Below are 23,582 nucleotides of genomic sequence, written 5' to 3' on the forward strand. Positions count from 1 at the left end.
GAGTGGATGAACTTAACCAGGGTCTCAGGGATTTAAAAGTAGAGAATGAGACCCTTAGGAAGGTTATTCAAGATTCAGTTTCTAGCAAACCTGTTTCTGCACAGCCTGTTACTGAGCCAATCATTGCTCTGCCAGATTTTTTCCATGGTGACAGACGTCAGTATCGTCAATTCAGAAATGCTTGTGTACTAACATTTAGTCTGAAACCTGTCACATATCCTAATGACAGGACCAAGATGTTGAGCATGATTACTTATCTACGCGGGGAACCCCGCATTTGGGCAGATACTTTGTTTGAGTCAAACAGCCCTCTTCTGTCCTCTTTACAGTCCTTCCTTGCTGTTATGGATGAGTTATATTCAGATTCCAACCTCCAACATACAGCGGATGATAAACTGAGGAAGTTAAAACAAGGCAACCGACCAGTCGAGACCTATATTACTGAATTTAAACAACAAGCTATTGATTCCCAATGGAATGCAGTTGCTCTTAAAAGTCAATTTAGATTAGGTCTGTCTGATCAGGTGAAAGATGAACTTGCTCGTATAGATATCCCAGACTCTTTGGAAGCATTTATGAGATTGGTTATGCAGATTGATAGGAGATTAAGAGAAAGAAAGACGGAACGCCAGCACACAGAGCCCTCCTATAAAAGGCCTACTCACCCCATTCAAACAACTTCCACTGCTCATTCTTCTAGCAGTGCTCCAGAGTCTATGGAGATTGGCTTCATTCGAGGCCCCCTCCCTTCTGAAGAAAGATTCAGACGTAAATCCAAGGAACTTTGCAAGAACAAGAACCGTAAGTCATTTTCTAGTTTGACTTCTCTATTGGTATATGATAAACCCATTCACTGTATTCTACCCCTCTCTTTACAGTGGGACTGCAAACAGCTGAAGAAAGAGGCCATAATTGATACAGGTGCACAAGGAAACTACATGGATGCTTCTATTGCATTAACAAATAAAATACCACTCATAAAAAAATTGTCTCCTGTTTTTATTCGAGTAGAGGATGGGTCTGAAATTTCTTCAGGACCTATAATACAACATACCATCCCCATTCTGGTTACCACCTATGACTCACATCAAGAATATATCACGTTTGATATTATCAGTTCTCCACTCTTCCCTATTGTCCTAGGTTTACAATGGCTTCGATTACATGAACCAACAATAACTTGGAGTTCTCTTGACATCAAATTTAATTCTAAATACTGTCAACAAAGTTGCTTACATCCTACAACTCTTTTACATATTACTGAAGTGCCCAGTATCCCCAAAGCTTACGACAAATTTAAAGAAGTCTTCAGCAAAAAGGAGGCAGACAGCTTACCTCCTCATCGGACCTACGACTGTCCTATTGACCTCAAACCAGGAACCACACCTCCATACGGCCATCTATACCCTCTCTGTCAACCAGAGTTGGACCATCTTAAAACCTATTTAGATGAAAACCTGAAAAAAAGGCTTTATTCGCCCCTCTGTTTCACCTGCCGCAGCTGGTTTCTTCTTTGTCAGAAACAAAGACAACTCACTTCGACCTATAATTGATTTTAGGGAGTTGAACAAAATAACCATCAAAAACCGGTATCCCTTACCACTCATCCCCGAACTTATCGAACGCCTTCAAGATGCAAATTTTTTTACCAAGCTTGATCTTAGAGGGGCTTATAATCTTGTTCGAATAAGAGAGGGTGATGAGTGGTTGACCACATTCCGTACGAGATATGGTCTCTTTGAATATCTTGTAATGCCCTTCGGGCTTACTAATTCTCCGGCCACATTTCAGTTTTTCGTGAATGATGTTTTCCATGACCTTCTTGACATCTGCGTTGTGGTATACCTGGACGACATCCTTATTTATTCCAAAACTTTAGAAGATCACGTGAAGCATGTTAGCTGGGTCTTGTCAAGACTGCAAGTGCATAGACTTTACGCTAAACTTGAGAAGTGTCTTTTTCACGTTGCTGAAATTGATTTCCTGGGTTACAGTATAGGACCCAATGGCATTCAAATGCAAGAAAATAAGGTAGTAGCCGTGAGAAACTGGCCACAACCCACTAACAGAAAATAATTACAACGCTTTCCAGGTTTCAGTAATTATTACCGCAAATTTATTAGGAACTTCTCCCAAAAGATAAAACCTCTTTCTAGACTCACCAGCACCTGTGTGCCATTCCGTTGGGATAAAGATGCCGATGAGGCCTTTCGCAACCTGAAGACCTCATTCACTACTGCACCTATACTATAATTTCCAGATCCTTCCCTCCAATTCGTCCTCGAGGTCGACTCTTCAGATTTTGCTCTTGGCGCTATACTCTCCCAAAGGAAAAGTCTTACACAACCACTTCATCCAGTAGCTTTCTATTCTAAGCTACTCTCTCCAGCCGAGATTAACTACTCCATCGGAGAAAAAGAACTTCTCGCAATTAAACGTGCTTTTGATACATGGAGACATCTTCTAGAGGGCACAGTACAACCTATCATAATCTATACAGATCATCGCAATCTGGAATTCCTGCAGAAAAATAAAACTCTGTCCAGTAGACAAGTAAGATGGAGCCTGTACTTTAGCAGGTTTAACTATCTTATAGTATACAGACCTGGATCTAAAAATGGGAAGGCTGACTCTCTCTCCAGGAGAGATCCCAGACCACCAAATTCTCAAGAATTTACTTGCATCATACCTGCAGACAAATTCTTGGGCCTGATGCCTACATTTAAAACTCAACTCCTTACTGCTCTACAGTCAGATAATCAGAGATCCCATCTACATCTGACTCAAAATGCTGATTTCTATTATCACGACTCCAAGCTATATATCCCAGAATCTCTCAGGAATGACTTGATTAAACAACATCATGATCCTCCTTTGCTTGGACACCCTGGTATCAAAAGGACATTAGATCTCTTATCAAGACTTTATTGGTGGCCAAACATGTCTGATTCCGTCCATAATTATATACAACACTGTGATATCTGTATCACTTCTAAAAAGGATAGAAATAAACCTTATGGTCACCTAATACCTATGGATATCCTTGAAAGACCTTGGGCTCATATAGGTATGGACTTTATTGTTGAACTTCCTTTAAGTTCTGGATTTAATACTATTCTTGTTGTTACAGATATTCTCACAAAGATGGCGTTATTCATTCCGTATCACAAGGTACCCACATTCACGGAGACTGCTCAACTTTTCCTGAATTTGGTTGTACGCTTCCATGGGATCCCGAACATCATAACAACCGACAGAGGAGCTCAATTTACTTAAAAATTCTGGAAATCCCTCGCCCAACATCTACAGATTGATCATCGACTTAGTACAGCCTTCCAACCGCAGACCAATGGTCAAACTGAAAGGTTAAACCAATGGCTTGAACAGTACATTCGCTGTTACTGCTCATACCAACAAACAGAGTGGGCCCGGTACCTATACATGGCAGAATTTGCATATAATCATAGTAAAAACAGTACAACCAATTTGTCTCAATTCTTTGCGAATTACGCTTTCCACCCTAACTTCTTCATCCATGACTCAATTGCCCCAACTTCTTTCCCGGTTGATGATCTTCTACAAAAGATAGCGGAGAATTTTCATTCCTTGTGTCTAAACATCCAGAACGCACAAGCTATACAAAAGAAGTACTATGATCTCCATAGAAGACCTTCTCCTGTCTATGCAGTAGGAGATAAAGTCTGGCTTTCAACCAAAAATATCAAAATACCTGTTCCCAGTAAAAAATTAGCTGGCTTATTTATCGGACCCTTTACAGTAAGCAATATTGTTAATGCCAATGCAGTTACTCTTGATCTTCCATCATCATTACCTATTCACCCCACCTTCCATGTCTCGCTCCTGAAACCGGCTTCCTCTACCTCAACGACTAAAACTATTCTTCCCCCTGATCCGGTGACCTTGGATGTTAACATATTTGAGGTCCAAGACCTATTGGACTCTAGATACTACAATGGTCAGTTGCAATACCTTGTGAGGTGGAAGGGTTTCTCGCCAGATGACGACAGTTGGGAACCGCACACCCACATCAATGCCCCTCGGTTGCTCTCCCGCTTCCATAGACGCTATCCACATAGACTCAGGCATCAAGCCGAGGATCGGCTTCCTTGAAGGGGGGCTTATGTCAGGATTCCATTTCATGTTTTACTTCTCTCACTTCTCATCACATGGTTCTCTCACTTTCATGTTACTTAAGACTCCACCTGTCAGCAAACAGGTGCTTAGTTATTTTCATTAGCAGGAGTAACAGCTTACACACAGTCTCTGAGCTGCATTGTTTTTCTCAAACCAACTGCTTTCATAAAGGACTGTTTGCTTGGATTACTCTGGACTATTTTCTACAAGGATTACATCCCCTGAAATATCCTGTTTGCATCCTTGGATTTACAGCTAAGTTACCTCTTAATTTTATTCCATGCATACTATTTGAGAACTTAACTGCTGAATTGTTATTGTACATTTACAGCATCACTCTTAATTTAAATGGAGCTGACAGACGCTGCAGTTTTCTAAATTACTCTGCACACTATTTCATACTGGGGAATCACTGTCTCCTTTCTCACTTCATAATATATATGCTGCTTTAAGAACAAGACTTTGAGCTCTAAGATTACAAGCTTGAACTGAAGAGGATTTAACTATTTCAAAATAAAAACTGTTACTTGGTTTTGCAACCGCAAGTCTGGGCATCTTGCCAAATTCCTCTCTTACTCTGCAGCAGCTGCTCTCAATAAACACAGCTATAAAGTAGCAGCTACAAGACAACTTAAGCATTCTCTGTGACTTGTTAAAAGTATATCTCTTGCAAACCAAGCTTACTTCTTACAAGGATTAACCAACTCTCTTCTACATTACATGTTTATTTAATCTAAGCTTAAAAAATAATTTTTGTTCTCTCAAGTTCTTTAAATTAGAAGCATATTTTTCTTCTATCATTTATTCATTATTTTCTCCATACTGTGCCAGTCTAACAGTATTGGAAATATTGTGCTTAGAAGGATTCATGTTGTGATAGTACTAACAGCATTGAACCTCTAACTTAATATTAATTTACCACAGGTTTACTGGTCTATGCTCACCTAAATAGCCCAAAAAACCTGGTTATACAAAACAATAATTGATCTGCAGTTGCGTTCCACTTACATAGTTGAAATAGACTTTACATAGGGAGTGAAAGAAAGATCTGAGTCAAGTGTGACCCCAAGACATAGGACATGTGGGGTAGGGGTAATGATATTATTATCAAAACTAATAGAAGGTTGGAGAACAGAGATTTTGGAAGAAGGGGTAAAATCAAGGAACTCAATTTTGGAGAGATTTAGCTTAAGATAGTGACAGGACATCCAAGCTTAAAAATTAGAAAGAAATATTGGTGATAGTTGGTAAAATAAATGTACATAATATTATGTGGTTTCTGATGGAATCGATTTTGATGGTGAGGTGGCTGGAAAAAGCTTGAGCTGAGAGTGAAGTGGTAATACAAGGTTAGTGGAGAAGGGTATTAACAGTAGAGAACAGGTTTTTGGGGGTTTGAAGAATGAGTAGAGATAAGAGTAGAGATGTATCCTGCTTAGAGAGGTTAAGAGCAAAATAATAAGAGTTCAAGGTGAACTTGAAGAGAAGAAAGTCAGCTGAACACCAAGATTTTCTTCAATGTTTCTTAGCAGTGCAGGAGCATCTGTGTAGGTAGCATGCCAGAGAGGTATGCCAGGATGAGGATGAGTGTTTGATTTTTGAGCTATGGTAGGAAGTTCCAAGTTGTCAAGGACTGATGGACTGATGTGAGAGTGAAGTTATAGTAACAGATAGATTGATTAGGGCAGGAAAAGGAGGAGACGGAAGAGAGTAGAGGTTTGAGAGAGTTTGCAGGATGTTGCTGATCTAATGACTTCATGCTTCTGTAGAGTATGGTGTGAGGGTTATAATGAGGGAGAGTAGTAGGAAGTGCTGTGATGTTGCAAGTGAGGAGATGATGTTATAATGAGAAAAAAGGGAATTTCTGAAGTCTGAGAGAGTGCATTGTTAGCTTAAAATCAGATCAAGGGAGTGTCCATCTTTGTGAGTGGGAGAGTTTGTTTATTGTGACAGACAGTAAGAGGAAGTGAGATGGAGATGTTTTCTTGTTCCAGGGGAAGTGGGATTGTCAATAGGAGGTTAAAGTCCTTAAGAATGAGGGCAGGGATGTTTGAGTAGAGGAAACGAGGTAGCCATGCTGCAAAATCAATTGACTTGAGGAGCTGGGGGGGTATATAACCCCAACACGTAGACAGAGGGGAGAGAATAATCAAATCATGTGGGTTTCAAAGGAAGAAAATGTGAGGGAAGACATTGGTGGTGTTTTTTAAAAGATGCAATGGGAGTCAATTAAAATCCTCACACCACCTCCTTGTCTGTTTCCGGATCTAGTGGTGTGGCAGAAGTGGAAACCACTGGGTGATAATGCAGCAGTGGAGACCGTGTCTGAAGTAGAGAGCCAGATTTCTGTGAGCCAGAAGGTTGAGGGAATGCTTGATGAAGAGATTGTGGATAGAAGTGAGCTTGTTGCAAACAGAGGAAAAGTTCCAGAATGCACAAGCGAAGGGGGGATTTAAGAATAATAGTATCAACAAGGCTTGAACATCACATAGCAAATGATAAGTCATTAGAAATAAGACATTGTAAATATCATCACAAAATTATAGGACTTATTTAACAGCATAAAAACATATACAAACTTATACCCAGATGACATCCAAAATTAAAATTACACAGAGTGAAGTAGCAGCAGAAATAGATTTGCAGGATTTGGTAGAGGGACTCAACTGACATACCAAAAGAGATTTTTATGAAAAAAACAAAATCAGGAGTAAACAATCCAGCATTTTTTTTTACATTTTCAAGAAACAGGGAGACAAAAAATGTGTAGCTTCTGGTGCAGAGGAATCCTATAGCAAACGTCTAATGTTTTTTCTGATATTTATTTTTTTATTTTTTAGAAGCATTTAAACATTGTGATATTATAACATTATATAATATACATTATATATAATATTGATTGTATATTGAAGTTAAAACAATCAAATTACGTTTTTTTATTCAATTCTATTTCTTTGGTATGTCTGGTGTTTGTGATGAGTTGGTGCCCTCCCCTTTCCAGACAAAACATTTGTATATTCTTTATGTGGTACACTCATCTGAGCGCAATTTACCATTTCCACTCCATTAGGCATATATGCTCTGACTAACATTTAACTGCTACAAAGAGGCTAATGGAAGAGGATAAGTGGAGGGAGGGGACGGAAATAGATGTGTAAAAGAAACGCATGTATGAGCCATTGTTCAAAAAAACAGACAAATTAATTCAACAGCAATCCATAGTTTGCTGGAAATAAATGTGCATGTCACATATTCGCTTTGCTAGACCATCACTGTGCTTCTCATTCACTAATACACTTATTTATAGTTGCTGTAATTTTGTTTCTACCCAAAAAATCACACCACTAAAATTATATTAACTCACTGTATAAAACAAAAGATTTCTAATCCTGTGGTTAAAAAGAAGCTCTGTCAAGATTAATATCTGAAATATTTTATTATCTTGCTCATTTTCTCAGTATACTGTTTTAACAGCCTTTTAGATTTACTTCAACATTTTCTTTGTTTTATAGAGAATATGAAATAAATCTTAAAGGGAGGTAGTGCTTAAAATTGAAATGCACAAGGGCATTTCAATGGGGAATAGAATCATTTTTGATAATGTATTAGCGACTTCTAGTGAAAGCTATGACTCTTTCAGTTACTCTGCAGAAGTGCACACAGGGCATATAGACTTTGTGCATCCACAGAGAGCTGGTAGCAGATCGTAATACTTAATTCTGTTTAAATAATCTGAGAAGATGAGGCATCTCATTCTCAACGTGGGTGCATCATGCAAAAGTACCCATGCACAATACATTTTCTTACTAGAAGAAATAGCGCTGCAGAATCTGTTTGCGCTCTACAAATAACTGATAATAATAATAATCACCTAGATTACAAGTTTTGCGCTATAGAGTGTGCAAAACGAACGCAACAAAAGTTGTATTATTTCACCCTCCATAGCGCTGCCATTACGAGTTTTGAAAAAGACGCCTTGTGCGTGCGATATGGTTGTGATGAGCTCCATACTGCACAAAATACAAGGGCTGCTTTGACATGCTTGTGCACGCTTTCCCCATAGACATCAATGGGGAGAAAGTGTTCGAAAAAAAACTAACACCTGCGATTGCGGAATGAAAAAGCTCTGTAACGCAACCCCATTGATGTCTATGGAGAAAAAAAGTTATGTTTAAGCCTAACACCCTAATATAAACCACACGACTAAACACCCCTAATCTGCTGCCCCCGACATTGCCGACACCTACATACATTTCTTAACCCCTAATCTGCCACTCCCAACATCCCCGCCACCAAAATAAATCTATTAGCCCCTAATCTTCCGCTCCTGATATTGCCACCACTATAATAATGTTATCAACCCCTTTTCCCCCGCACCCCAACATCAGCCACACTGTAATAAAGATATTGAACCATATTCCGCCACTCCCCGACATCACTGCAACTAAATAAAGATATTAACTCCTAAACCTCTGGCCTCCCACATCACTTCCACTAAATAAACATATTAACCCCTAAACCGCCAGCCCCCCCCCACATCGCCAAAACTTTAAATTAAAATGACAAAATCCCTATCTTAAAATAAATAAAAACTTATCTGGGAAATTAAAAAAAAAATTAAACTATACATTAAACTAACATTACTATTATACTAAAATTAAATAAATACACATTAAATTACACATTAAAAAACCTATCCCTACTAAAAAAAATAAATGTACAATTACAAAAAATTAAAAATACTAAATTCCAAAAAATTTATTTTTTTAGTAGGGTTAGTTTTTTTCAATGTGTAATTAATTATTTTTATTTGTAGTTATTTTAATTTTAGTATAATAGTAATGTTAGTTTAATTTATAGCTTAAATTTAGGTTTTTTTAATTTCCCAGGTAAGTTTTTATTTATTTTAAGATAGGGATTTTGACATTTTAATTTAAAGTTAGGGGGTTGTTAGGTTTAGGGATTGATAGTTTAATTTAGTTTTTGGCAATGTGGGGGGCTGGCGGTTTAGAGGATAATAGGTTTATTTAGTGGTAGTGATGTTGGAGGCCATATGTTCAGGGGTTAATAGCTTTATTTAGTGGTGGTGATTTCGGGGAGTGGCAGAATAGGGGTCAATATCTTTATTATAGGGTGGGCGATGTTGGCGTGCGGGGGAATAGGGGTTAATAACTTTAGTATAGTGTCGGTATAGGCTGTAACGCAAGCCTTTTAGCCTCACCGCAAAACTTGTAATGGCAGCGCTATTTTTTTCGAGTGTGGGACTGACGTTGCATTACAGGCTAAAAGGCTTGCGGTACAGCTATACCGACAAGACTCGTAATGGCTGCGTTGCTGTTTTATCGCTGAAATGGCAATTTTTTCAGCGTTAAAACACGAACGCAAAACTCGTAATCTAGCTGAATGTTTGCTAATAAAAATGTATATATAAATATATACATATACTGTAGATATATATAAATATATTTTTGAGATTATTTTTCTCATTACTTATGATCAATTTAAGTCTATAATAAACATTGGGCTAGATTATGAGTGGTGCGCTAACTGTTGAGTGCAAGCGATTTCAGGTTTGTTTTTGGCTTTTTGAATGCAATGGAAATAGCACTAATATTACAAGTTGAAAGTTCACTCGAGCGCAATCGCAACTTGCACTCGTCGTGTTAGATGTATATAGATGTGTGTACATATGTATTTAAGTATTTATGTGTTTTATTGTATATTTACTGCACATATTTAACATTCCAATGTTTTTCACTTACAGAACAATGTACTTTATTTTAAATACATATTTCTATACATATATATCTCTATAGATACCTATATATAGGTATAAATATCTATTTACGTTAACAGTATTGGATATAAATATTTAATAATAAAAATGACATTATTTTATATGTGAAGAACATAGGAATGTAAAATATGTGTAGCGCGCATCAGGGTTCACGATTTAGATTCAACATGGTCGGGTTAGCGCACATGAAATATTGCTAACTTCAATGTGCGTTATTTAAATATTAAATATTAAACAAAATTGTATACATACTGGAAAAGAATCTAAAAAATCCATAGAATATATTGATATGCTTAATTATTTTTCAAACCTGTCCAGAGGCTATCTAACAGGCCAGATTTACATGATTACTTTAGATGAGAACAGGTTAACAATGTTTATTAATTAGGTGATTATTTCACGTGTGCTGCAGTTAAGATATCCTGAAAATCTTGCCTCTTTGGGAGGCCTGTGGACAGGTTTGAAAACCCCTGATCTATACTATTTAAGTAATTAGCATATATTTAAACAACCAATACTTAATTTAAATAATAAAAGAACTGTTTGATGATTGTGTTTCATTTGAGTACATATTTAATAATTTGATATTGTAATCTAGAGATGTGCATTCAGGTTTGGAGGAATACACGTTAGCCAAATTGATGCCAAATTGGTGATTCTTCCGATATATACCAACAACCGAATATATTATAGAAAAAATCAGATGAATAATGAACAATTGTTTGAACAAATCTATTGTGAATTTGTTTAGACTCTTTGCCACCAAAAAAGGTGCAGGAATGGGCATGAATGGAATTTTAGTCAAACAGTCTTGTCCAATCAAACCTTAACCTATCATAGGGAGTTGGGAGATTATGGGGCATTTAGCCAGTTTCAATCACTTTGGCTAAAAAAAGGGTAAGAGGCAAATCACAAAGTCAGGAGGCCCAGAGTGGGTCAAGGCAGGTTGCAACAAAACAGCAGGTTATAGGGTTGATCACAATCCTTTAGAAAATATTTAAAATCCCCTTAGACTTTAATAGTAAATATTGTAGAAAAATCATAGTTTAAAACTGTTTGATTTAAAAAGTCTATAACTCCTGTAAAAGTTTCTGGAAAAGTAAAGTGCTTTATAATGCATTAGAACACTGCTTTGGAATTACCCTATACAGGATAAGGGGGATATCTATCAAAGCGTCAACTATGTTTCATTAGCGGGCGTCAATACGCTCGCCTAACATCGCCAAACATTGCAGCCGCGGATCTGAACATGATATCCATATTTATGAAAAAAGCCTTCAAAAACAAGTGCGTCAAGTACGGAGCAAAGAGCATCGGACTGGTGTTAACTAGCAGTCATCGATCTCGCGTCTATTCAGGTTTTTCCAAGCTTTATTTATACCATTTCATTACTGTCCACGAACAAGCACATTTCTCTTTAGCACATTACTGTATATAGTGGAAATGTATGCTTTTTCTGAGCATGAATAATTGCCAATATAGCAAGTAGCAACATATTTGGTGCAAAGTGGACATTGAATTATTAGAATTCTTTTGAAGATTGGACATACATACTTAAGTATATATATATATATATATATATATATATATATATATATATATATATATATATATATATATATATATATATATATATATATATATATACAGTATATATATATATATATATATATATATATATATATATATACAGTATCTCACAAAAGCGAGTACACCCCTCACATTTGTGTAAATATTTTATTATATCTTTTCCTGTGACAACACTGAAGAAATGACACTTTGCTACATTATAAAGTAGTGAGTGTACAGCCTGTATAACAGTGTAAATTTGCTGTCCCCTCAAAATAACTCAGCACACAGCCATTAATGTCTAAACCGTTGGCAACAAAAGTGAGTACACCCATAAGTGGAAATGTCCAAATTGGGCCCAAAGTGTCAATATTTTGTGTGGCCACCATTATATTCCAGCTGCCTTAACCCTCTTGGGCATGGAATTCACCAGAGCTTCACAGGTTGCCACTGGACAACATCACAGAGCTGGTGGATGTTAGAGACCTTGCGCTCCCCACCTTCCATTTGAAGATGCCCCACAGATGCTCAAAAGGGTTTAGGTCTGGATACATGCTTGGCCAGTCCATCACCTTTACCCTCAGCTTCTTTAGCAAGGCAGTGGTCATCTTGGAGGTGTGTTTGGGGTCATAATCATGTTGGAATACTGCCCTGTGGCCCAGTCTCTGAAGGGAGGGGATCATGCTCTGCTTTAGTATATCACAGTACATGTTTGCATTCATGGTTCCCTCAATGAACTGTAGCTTCCTGGTGCTGGCAGCACTCATGCAGGCCCAGACCATGACACTCCCACCACCATGCTTGACTGTAGGCAAGTCACACTTGTCTTTGTACTCCTCACCTGGTTGCCACCACACACGCTTGATACCATCTGAACCAAATAAGTTTACCTTGGTCTCATCGGACCACAAGACATGGTTCCAGTAATCCATGTCCTTAGTCTGCTTGTCTTCAGCAAACTGTTTGCGAGCTTTCTTGTGCATCATCTTGAGAAAAGGCTTCCTTCTGTGACAACAGCCATGCAGACCAATTTGATGCAGTGTGCGGCATATGGTCTGAGCACTGACAGGCTGACCCCCCCACCCCTTTAACATCTGCAACAATGCTGGCAGCACTCATATGTCTATTTCCCAAAGACAACCTCTAGATATGACACTGAGCATGTGCACTCAACTTCTTTGGTCGACCATGGCAAGGCCTGTTCTGAGTGGAACCTGTTCTGTGAAACCACTGTATGGTCTTGCACACCATGCTGAAGCTCAGTTTCAGGGTCTTGGCAATCTTCTTATAGCCTAGGCTATCTTTATGTAGAGCAGCAATTCTTTTTTTCAGATCCTCAGAGAGCTCTTTGCCATGAGGTGTCATGTTGAACATCCAGTGACCAGTATGAGAAAGTGTGAGAGTGATAACACCAAATTTAACACACCTGTTCCCCTTTCACACCTGATACCTTGTAACACTAATGAGTCACATGACACCGGGGAGAGAAGATGGCTAATTGGGCCCAATTTGGACATTTCCATTTAGGGGTGTACTCACTTTTGTTGGCAACGGTTTAGACATTAATGGCTGTGTGGTGAGTTATTTTGATGGGACAGCAAATTTTACAGGATGTACACTCACTACTTTTCTTTGTAGCAAAGTGTCATTTCTTCAGTATTGTCACATGAAAAAAATAAAATATTTCCAAAAATGTGAGGGGTGTACTCACTTTTGTGAGATGCTGTATATATATATATATATATATATATATATATATATATATATATATATTCCTTGATATATTTATATGTATGTATGTACTTACATATGAATATATAACAAGAAGAGGAATCCGACACCAGTGTAATGGAAATAAAACCAATCCTTTATTCGATATAAACATTAAAATGAACACAGCAAACAAGTGTGTGAATGGTCATCACGGGCGCAGCACAGACAGGCTTATGCGTTTCGGATGATTATCCGTAGTCACAGCCTATAGTGCTGACCCTCACACCTGCTTAAAACACGTTTAAACAAATGTAATAGGTTAAAACATATACACCGCCTCCATGAAGCTGACCAATCACAATTAGTAAAAATCACCCCCCCCCATAGAAAGTGTAAACTGCACATCATAGATAAGATATCGCAATTTGAATGGATGTAACACTTAGCAAATAGCACAATAACACTAGACCAAGTATATAAGAAATAGGATTTACATAATTGTCATCACAAAAGAATAATGATGTCATTTAGATAAACACTAAACAATGCATATTTAGATTTTAATATTCTGATATTCTGACACATACGGGTCCCCCTAAAAATAGGTACAGATATAATACATTAGGCCCCAAACTGATATTAAATCGCCACAATATTGAATTCAAAACATGTATAACATAATGTAATCACAATAGGCATACAAGAACAGAATGCAGTTGGGATCAGAAGATATATCCTATAAAACTACAACATTGTGTAAATCCATAATGAATTGTATGTTATCTTGATGTAAGGATAAAAGGGTGTACCAAACTATGATTACCAAATGGTGCAAATATAAGTTAGGTAGAATATTATCTTAATATTTATCAAACCAATTTTTGCATAAGAAAGCCATATACCAATATTAGACAGTATATATGTATTAGGAAACAAGCAACTTTCAAAATAAAGATATTGAAATAGCACTATCAGTGCACAATCCACATTAAATTAGGACACCTGGATCTAAATCTATAAACACATAGTTCAATCTATGTACAACTGGGGGCGTGATCCGATATACGGCGCAGGTTTCGGAACAAGCGTGGAAACCTGCGCCGTCCGTAGTTTCAGTTCGCAACTCGAGCTATCCCATATATGGCGCCGGCATTTGCTAAAGTGCCGTAAGTCTGACAAACCAGCGATGTCCAGAAATCTGCCTAAGTACAAATTTCTGGAGTCGCCAGTGACTTACGGCACTTTAGAAACTGCCGCCGCATAAAAAACCTGACTAAGTTATAAAATCTCCCGTACTGTCTAACACGCCTCCCAAACATAGCCCGACACGTATACCCCTCTATCCGCTATCCCCCCTCTCACTCCTAACAATAAATATATTAACCCCTAAACCGCCGCTCCCAGACCCCGCCGCAAGCTACATTATCTATATTACCCCATAATCTGACCCCCTACACCGCCGCTAGCTACATTAAATGTTTTACCCCCAACCCCGCCGCCACCTACATTAACTATGTTACCCCCTAATATGATCCCCCTACACCGCCACCACCTACATTAACTATGTTACCCCTAATATGATCCCCCTACACCGCCGCCACCTATTTAAACTATATTAACCCCTAATGTGAGCCCCCTACACCGCCGCCATCTATATTATATGTACTACCCCCTAATCTGACCCCTTACACCGCCGCCACCTATATTAAAATTTTTAACCCCTAATCTAATCCCCCTACACCGCCGCCACCTAAATTAAATATATTAACCCCTAATCTAATCCCCCTACACCGCCGCCACCTAAATTAAATATATTAACCCCTAATCAAATCCCCCTACATCACCGCCACCTATAATAAATGTATTACCCCCTAAAATGTCCCTACCCTAAACTAAATTAAAAATAGCCCTGAAAAGGGCTTTTTGTGTGGCATTGCCCCAAAGTAACCAGCTCTATTACCAGCCCTTAAAAGGGCCTTTTGCAGGGCATTGCTCCAAAGTAACCAGCTCTTTTACCAGCCCTTAAAAGGGCTTTTTGCGGGGCATTGTCACAAAGTAATCAGCTCTTTTGCCTGTAATCTAGATCCCCCTACACCGCCGCCACCTATAATAAATGTATTACCCCCTAATCTAATCCCCCTACACTGCCGCCACCTATAATAAATGTATTACCCCCTAATCTAATCCCCCTACACCGCCGCCACCTATATTAAATATATTAACCCCCAATCTATTCCCCCTACACCACCGCCACCTATATTAAAATTATTAACCCCTAATCTAATCCCCCTATACCCCCGCCACCTATATTAAATTTATTAACCCCTAAAATACTAAAACTTCCCTACCACTAAACCTAAGTCTAACCCTACAAATAGCCCTGAAAAGGGCCTTTTCCGTGGCATTGCCCCAAAGTAACCAGCTCTATTACCAGCCCTTAAAAGGGCCTTTTGCGGAGCATTGCCCAAAAGTAACCAACTCTTTTACCAGCCCTTAAAAGGGCTTTTTGCGGGGCATTGTCACAAAGTAATCAGCTCTTTTGCCTGAAATGTAATCTAATCCCCCTACACCGCCGCCACCTATATTAAATAAATTAACCCCTAATCTGACCTCCCTACCCCACCGCCACCTATATTAACTATATTAACCCTAATTATATTAGGGTTAATATAGTTAATATAGTTATTATATTATATATATTAACTATATTAACCCTATCTAACTCTAACACCCCTAACTTAATTATTATTAAAATAAATCTAAATAATATTAATAATATTAACTAAATTATTCCTATTTAAAACTAAATACTTACCTATAAAATAAACCCTAAGATAGCTACAATATAATTAATAATTACATTGTAGCTATTTTAGGGTTTATATTTATTTTACAGGTAACTTGGTATTTATTTTAACTAGGTACAATAGCTATTAAATAGTTAATAACTATTTAGTAGCTACCTAGTTAAAATAATTACCAATTTACCTGTAAAATAAATCCTAACCTAAGTTACAAATACACCTACACTATCAATAAATTAATTAAATTAACTACAAATATCTAAACTAAAATACAATTAAATACACTAAACTAAATTACAAAAAAAACAAACACTAAATTACAAAAAATAAAAAAGATTACAAGATTTTTAAGCTAATTACACCTCTTCTAAGCCCCCTAATAAAATAAAAAAGCCCCCCAAAATAAAAAAAATTCCCTACCCTAATCTAAATTACAAAAGTAATCAGCTCTATTACCAGCCCTTAAAAGGGCCTTTTGTGGGGCATTGCCCCAAAGTAATCAGCTCTTTTGCCTGTAAAAAAACAACCCCCCCATTACAACCCACCATCCACATACCCCTACTCTAACCCACCCAATCCCCCCTTAAAAAACCTAAGTCTAACCCCCAAGTGCTCCTTACCTGTCCTGAAGACCGGCGGAGAAGTTCCTGTTCCAGGCAGAAAAGTCTTCTTCCAGGCGGCAACCTCTTCTTCTTCCAGGATCCAGCCGGTGCGGAGCGGAGGAGTTGAAGACCGATGACCGCAGAGCTGAAGACCGTCCATCTGGAACTGAAGACCGGCGATTCTGGAACTGAAGATCAGCGACGCTGGAACTGAAGACCGCTGGAACTGAAGACCGGAGCCGGAGCATGGAGGATCCTCTTCATACGATCGCCGCCGTACACTGAATAGTAATTCAAGGTACGCGATTAAAAATGGCGTCCCTTGAATTTCTATTGGCTGATTTGAGCCTTCAAATTCAAATTCGCCAATCGGATGCAAGCTACTTTAATTCTATTGGCTATTCTAATCAGACAATAGAATTACAGTAGCTCTTATTCTATTGGCTATTCAAATCAGCCATTAACCCCTTTAATTAACCCCTAATCTGCCGACCGGACCTCGCCGCTACTCTAATAAATGTATTAACCCCTAAAGCTAAGTCTAAACCTAACACTAACACCCCCCTAAGTTAAATATAATTGAAATCTAACGAAATAAAATAAATAAATTAATCCTATTTAAAGCTAAATACTTACCTGTAAATTAAACCCTAATATAGCTACAATATAAATAATAATTACATTATAGCTATTTTAGGATTAATATTTATTTTACAGGCAACTTTGTATTTATTTTAACCAGGTACAATAGCTATTAAATAGTTAATAACTATTTAATAGCTACCTAGTTAAAATAATTATAAAATTACCTGTAAAATAAATCCTAACCTAAGTTAAAATTAAACCTAACACTACACTATCAATCAATTAATTAAATAAACTACCTACAATTATCTACAATTAAATCAACTAAACTAAATTACAAAAACAAACACTAAATTACAAAAAAAATAAAACACTAAATTACAAAAAATAAAAAAAGATTACAAGAATTTTAAACTAATTACACCTACTCTAAGCCCCCTAAAAAAAAAACAAATCCCCCCAAAATAAAAAAATGCCCTACCCTATTCTAAAATAAAAAGTTTACAGCTCTTTTACCTTACCAGCCCTTAAAAGGGCCTTTTGCGGGGCATGCCCCAAAGAATTCTGCTCTTTTGCCTGTAAAAAAACATACAATACCCCTCCCAACATTACAACCCACCACCCACATACCCCTAATCTAACCCAAACCCCCCTTAAAAAACCTGACACTAAGCCCCTGAAGATCTCCCTACCTTATCTTCACCACGCCGGGTATCACCGATCCGTCAAGAAGAGGCTCCAAAGTCTTCATCCTATCTGGCAAGAAGAGGTCCAGAAGAGGCTCCGAAGTCTTCATCCTACTGGCAAGAAGAGGACATCCGGACCGGCAAACATCTTCATCCAAGCAGCATCTTCTATCTTCATCCATCCGACGAGGAGCGGCTCCATCTTCAAGACCTCCGGCGCGGAACATCCTCTTCTCCCGACGACTAGACGATGAATGAAATTTCCTTTAAGGGACGTCATCCAAGATGGCGTCCCTCGAATTCCGATTGGCTGATAGGATTCTATCAGCCAATTGGAATTAAGGTAGGAAAAATCTGATTGGCTGATTGAATCAGCCAATCAGATTGAGCTCGCATTCTATTGGCTTTTCCGATCAGCCAATAGAATGCAAGCTCAATCTGATTGGCTGATCCAATCAGCCAATGGATTGAACTTGAATCTGATTGGCTGATTCCATCAGACAATCAAATTTTTCCTACCTTAATTCCGATTGGCTGATAGAATCCTATCAGCCAATCGGAATTCGAGGGACGCCATCTTGGATGATGTCCCTTAAAGGAACCTTCATTCGTCGTCTAATCGTCGGGAGAAGAGGATGTTCCGCGCCGGAGGTCTTGAAGATGGAGCCGCTCCTCATCGGATGGATGAAGATAGAAGATGCCGCTTGGATGAAGATGTTTGCCGGTCCGGATATCCTCTTCTTGCCGGATAGGATGAAGACTTTGGACCCTCTTCTGGACCTCTTCTTGCCGATAGGATGAGGACTTCGGAGCCTCTTCTGGACAGATCGGTGATACCCGGCGTGGTGAAGATAAGGTAGGGAGATCTTCAGGGGCTTAGTGTTAGTTGTTTTAAGGGGGGTTTGGGTTAGATTAGGGGTATGTGGGTGGTGGGTTGTAATGTTGGGGGGGTATTGCATTTTTTTTTTTTACAGGCAAAAGAGCTGTTTTCTTTGGGGCTGCCCCGCAAAAGGCCCTTTTAAGGGCTGGTAAGGTAAAAGAGCTGTTTACTTTTTATTTTAGAATAGGGTAGGGCATTTTTTTATTTTGAGGGGCTTTGTTATTTTTTAGGGGGCTTAGAGTAGGTGTAATTAGTTTAAAATTCTTGTAATCTTTTTTTATTTTTTGTAATTTAGTGTTTGGTTGTTTTTGTAATTTAGTGTTTGTTTGTTTTTTGTAATTGTAGGTAGTTTAGTTAATTAATGTCAAAAGAAACAATCAGTAACACTAAGGGTGTGTTACTACTAGGGGGCGCACAGGACCTTATATGATTATTATGTAAATAGGCTAAGAGAGAAGAGAACAAGATATTACATATAATAACTATAATAAAATATACTATACGGAATAATGTAAACAAAAGTGAAACAATTCTTATAAATATGGGACTATGAGAAACATAGGATACAACACAAATAATAGCAAATACAGTAATAAGAAATTCCTGAAAGGTTCTTATCTGGAAATGCTGTCTTCTTCTGCAATGTTATATAGATGGTAAATGTCCCAATTGGGGTGGGTATAGTCCCTAATGATGAATGTGATCAAATACCAGGATGATCAATGATCAGGAACACAGATGATGACTGGAGTCAGCTGCTTTGTCAGGGAAATCAGGATCTAAGAGCAAGTTTTCTCTGTGAAAAAAATCACAAAAAGACAAAGGCGCCTCCTAGTGTAATACAGTTGGTGAAAGAGATTTGATAGGTAATCAAAAAGGTACTCACAAGTGGAGCAGCACCCAATTGTGCTAAATCAAACAGACTGGGATCTCACAGTGTCCCAGCTCACTGACACTGCAAGGAAACTGGTTTCTCCAATGTCTTGCCGGACTGACAGAGCTCAGACTCTCACAAAGAGGTTTACATAAAACCAAATTTTATTAATAAAATAAAAATCTCAGTGTCTCATGACACTAGATATTAAAAGAACAAGCAACGCGTTTCTCAGACTGCTGTCTGTTTCATCAGGAAGCCTGATGAAACAGACAGCAGTCTGAGAAACGCGTTGCTTGTTCTTTTAATATCTAGTGTCATGAGACACTGAGATTTTTATTTTATTAATAAAATTTGGTTTTATGTAAACCTCTTTGTGAGAGTCTGAGCTCTGTCAGTCCGGCAAGACATTGGAGAAACCAGTTTCCTTGCAGTGTCAGTGAGCTGGGACACTGTGAGATCCCAGTCTGTTTGATTTAGCACAATTGGGTGCTGCTCCACTTGTGAGTACCTTTTTGATTACCTATCAAATCTCTTTCACCAACTGTATTACACTAGGAGGCGCCTTTGTCTTTTTGTGATTTTTTTCACAGAGAAAACTTGCTCTTAGTTAATTAATTTATTGATAGTGTAGTGTTAGGTTTAATTGTAACTTAGGTTAGGATTTATTTTACAGGTAATTTTGTAATTATTTTAACTAGGTAACTATTAAATAGTTATTAACTATTTAATAGCTATTGTACCTGGTTAAAATAAATACAAAGTTGCCTGTAAAATAAATATTAATCCTAAAATAGCTACAATATAATTATTATTTATATTGTAGCTATATTAGGGTTTATTTTACAGGTAAGTATTTAGCTTTAAATAGGATTAATTTATTTAATAAGATTTATTTTATTTCGTTAGATTTAAATTATATTTAACTTAGGGGGGTGTTAGTGTTAGGGTTAGACTTAGCTTTAGGGGTTAATACATTTATTATAGTAGCGGCGAGGTCCGGTCGGCAGATTAGGGGTTAATAATAATATGCAGGGGTCAGCGATAGCGGGGTCAGCAGATTAGGGGTTAATAAGTGTAAGATTAGGGGTGTTTAGACTCGGGGTACATGTTAGGGTGTTAGGTGCAGACTTAGGAAGTGTTTCCCCATAGGAAACAATGGGGCTGCGTTAGGAGCTGAACGCTGCTTTTTTGCAGGTGTTAGGTTTTTTTTCAGCCCAAACTGCCCCATTGTTTCCTATGGGGGAATCGTGCACAAGCACGTTTTTGAAGCTGGCCGCATCCGTAAGCAACGCTGGTATTGAGAGTTGCAGTGGCGGTAAATATGCCTGTACGCTCCCTTTTTGGAGCCTAACGCAGCCATTCAGACAACTCTAAATACCAGCGTTGTTTAAAAGGTGCGGGGTGAAAAAAAACATGCGTAGCTAACGCACCCCTTCTAACGCAAAACTCTAAATCTAGGCGTAAGTTAGGGGTGTTAGAGTTAGATAGGGTTAATATAGTTAATATATATAATATAATAACTATATTAACCCTAATATAATTAGGGTTAATATAGTTAATATAGGTGGTGGCGGTGTAGGGGGGTCAGATTAGGGGTTAATTTATTTAATATAGGTGGCGGCGGTGTAGGGGGATTAGATTACATTACAGGCAAAAGAGCTGATTACTTTGTGACAATGCCCCGCAAAAAGCCCTTTTAAGGGCTGGTAAAAGAGCTGGTTACTTTGGGGCAATGCCCCGCAAAAGGCCCTTTTAAGGGCTGGTAATAGAGCTGGTTACTTTGGGGCAATGCCACGCAAAAGGCCCTTTTCAGGGCTATTTGTAGGGTTAGACTTAGGTTTAGTGGTAGGGAAATTTTTGTATTTTACTGGTTAATAAATTTAATATAGGTGGCGGCGGTATAGGGGGATTAGATTAGGGGTTAATAATTTTAATATAGGTGGCGGCGGTATAGGGGGATTAGATTAGGGGGTAATATATTTAATATAGGTGGCGGCGGTGTAGGGGGATTAGATTAGGGGGTAATACATTTATTATAGGTAGCAGCGGTGTAGGGGGATTTAGATTATAGGCAAAAGAGCTGATTACTTTGTGACAATGCCCCGCAAAAAGCCGTTTTAAGGGCTGGTAAAAGAGCTGGTTACTTTGGGGCAATGCCCCGCAAAAGGCCCTTTTAAGGGCTGGTAACAGAGCTGATTACTTTGGGGCAATGCCACGCAAAAAGCCCTTTTAAGGGCTGGTAAAAGAGCTGGTTACTTTGTGGCAATGCCACGCAAAAAGCCCTTTTCAGGGCTATTTTTAATTTTAGGGGGTAATACATTTATTATAGGTGGCTGCGGTGTAGGGGGATTAGATTAGGGGTTAATATATTTAATTTAGGTGGTGGCGGTGTAGGGGGATTAGATTAGGGGTTAATATATTTAATTTAGGTGGCGGTGGTGTAGGGGGATTAGATTACATTACAGGCAAAAGAGCTGATTACTTTGTGACAATGCCCCGCAAAAAGCCCTTTTAAGGGCTGGTAAAAGAGCTGGTTACTTTGGGGCAATGCCCCGCAAAAGGCCCTTTTAAGGGCTGGTAATAGAGCTGGTTACTTTGGGGCAATGCCACGCAAAAGGCCCTTTTCAGGGCTATTTGTAGGGTTAGACTTAGGTTTAGTGGTAGGGAAATTTTAGTATTTTACTGGTTAATAAATTTAATATAGGTGGCGGCGGTATAGGGGGATTAGATTAGGGGTTAATAATTTTAATATAGGTGGCGGCGGTGTAGGGGGATTAGATTAGGGGGTAATATATTTAATATAGGTGGCGGCGGTGTAGGGGGATTAGATTAGGGGGTAATACATTTATTATAGGTAGCAGCGGTGTAGGGGGATTTAGATTATAGGCAAAAGAGCTGATTACTTTGTGACAATGCCCCGCAAAAAGCCCTTTTAAAGGCTGGTAAAAGAGCTGGTTACTTTGGGGCAATGCCCCGCAAAAGGCCCTTTTAAGGGCTGGTAACAGAGCTGATTACTTTGGGGCAATGCCACGCAAAAAGCCCTTTTAAGGGCTGGTAAAAGAGCTGGTTACTTTGGGGCAATGCCACGCAAAAAGCCCTTTTCAGGGCTATTTTTAATTTTAGGGGGTAATACATTTATTATAGGTGGCTGCGGTGTTTGCGGATTAGATTAGGGGTTAATATTATAGGCAAAAGAGCTGATTACTTTGTGACAATGCCCCGCAAAAAGCCCTTTTAAAGGCTGGTAAAAGAGCTGGTTACTTTGGGGCAATGCCCCGCAAAAGGCCCTTTTAAGGGCTGGTAACAGAGCTGATTACTTTGGGGCAATGCCACGCAAAAAGCCCTTTTAAGGGCTGGTAAAAGAGCTGGTTACTTTGGGGCAATGCCACGCAAAAAGCCCTTTTCAGGGCTATTTTTAATTTTAGGGGGTAATACATTTATTATAGGTGGCTGCGGTGTTTGCGGATTAGATTAGGGGTTAATATATTTAATTTAGGTGGTGGCGGTGTAGGGGGATTAGATTAGGGGTTAATATATTTAATTTAGGTAGCGGCGGTGTAGGGGGATTAGATTAGGGGTTAATATATTTAATTTAGGTGGCGGCGGTGTAGGGGGATTAGATTAGGGGTTAATATATTTAATTTAGGTGGTGGTGGTGTAGGGGGATTAGATTAGGGGTTAATATATTTAATATAGGTGGCGGCGGGGTAGGGGGATTATCTTAGGGGATAATATAGTTAAAATAGGTGGCAGCTCGGTAGGGAGCTCACATTAGGGGGTAATAATTTTAATATAGATGGCGGTGGTGTAGGGGGATTAGATTAGGGGTTAATAATTTTAATGTAGGTGGCGACGTTGTAGGGGGCTCACATTAGGGGGTTAGACATTTAATGTAGGTGGCGGCGGGGTCCGGG

The sequence above is a fragment of the Bombina bombina genome, chromosome 5 (assembly GCF_027579735.1).
Source record: "Bombina bombina isolate aBomBom1 chromosome 5, aBomBom1.pri, whole genome shotgun sequence".
NCBI lineage: Eukaryota > Metazoa > Chordata > Amphibia > Anura > Bombinatoridae > Bombina > Bombina bombina.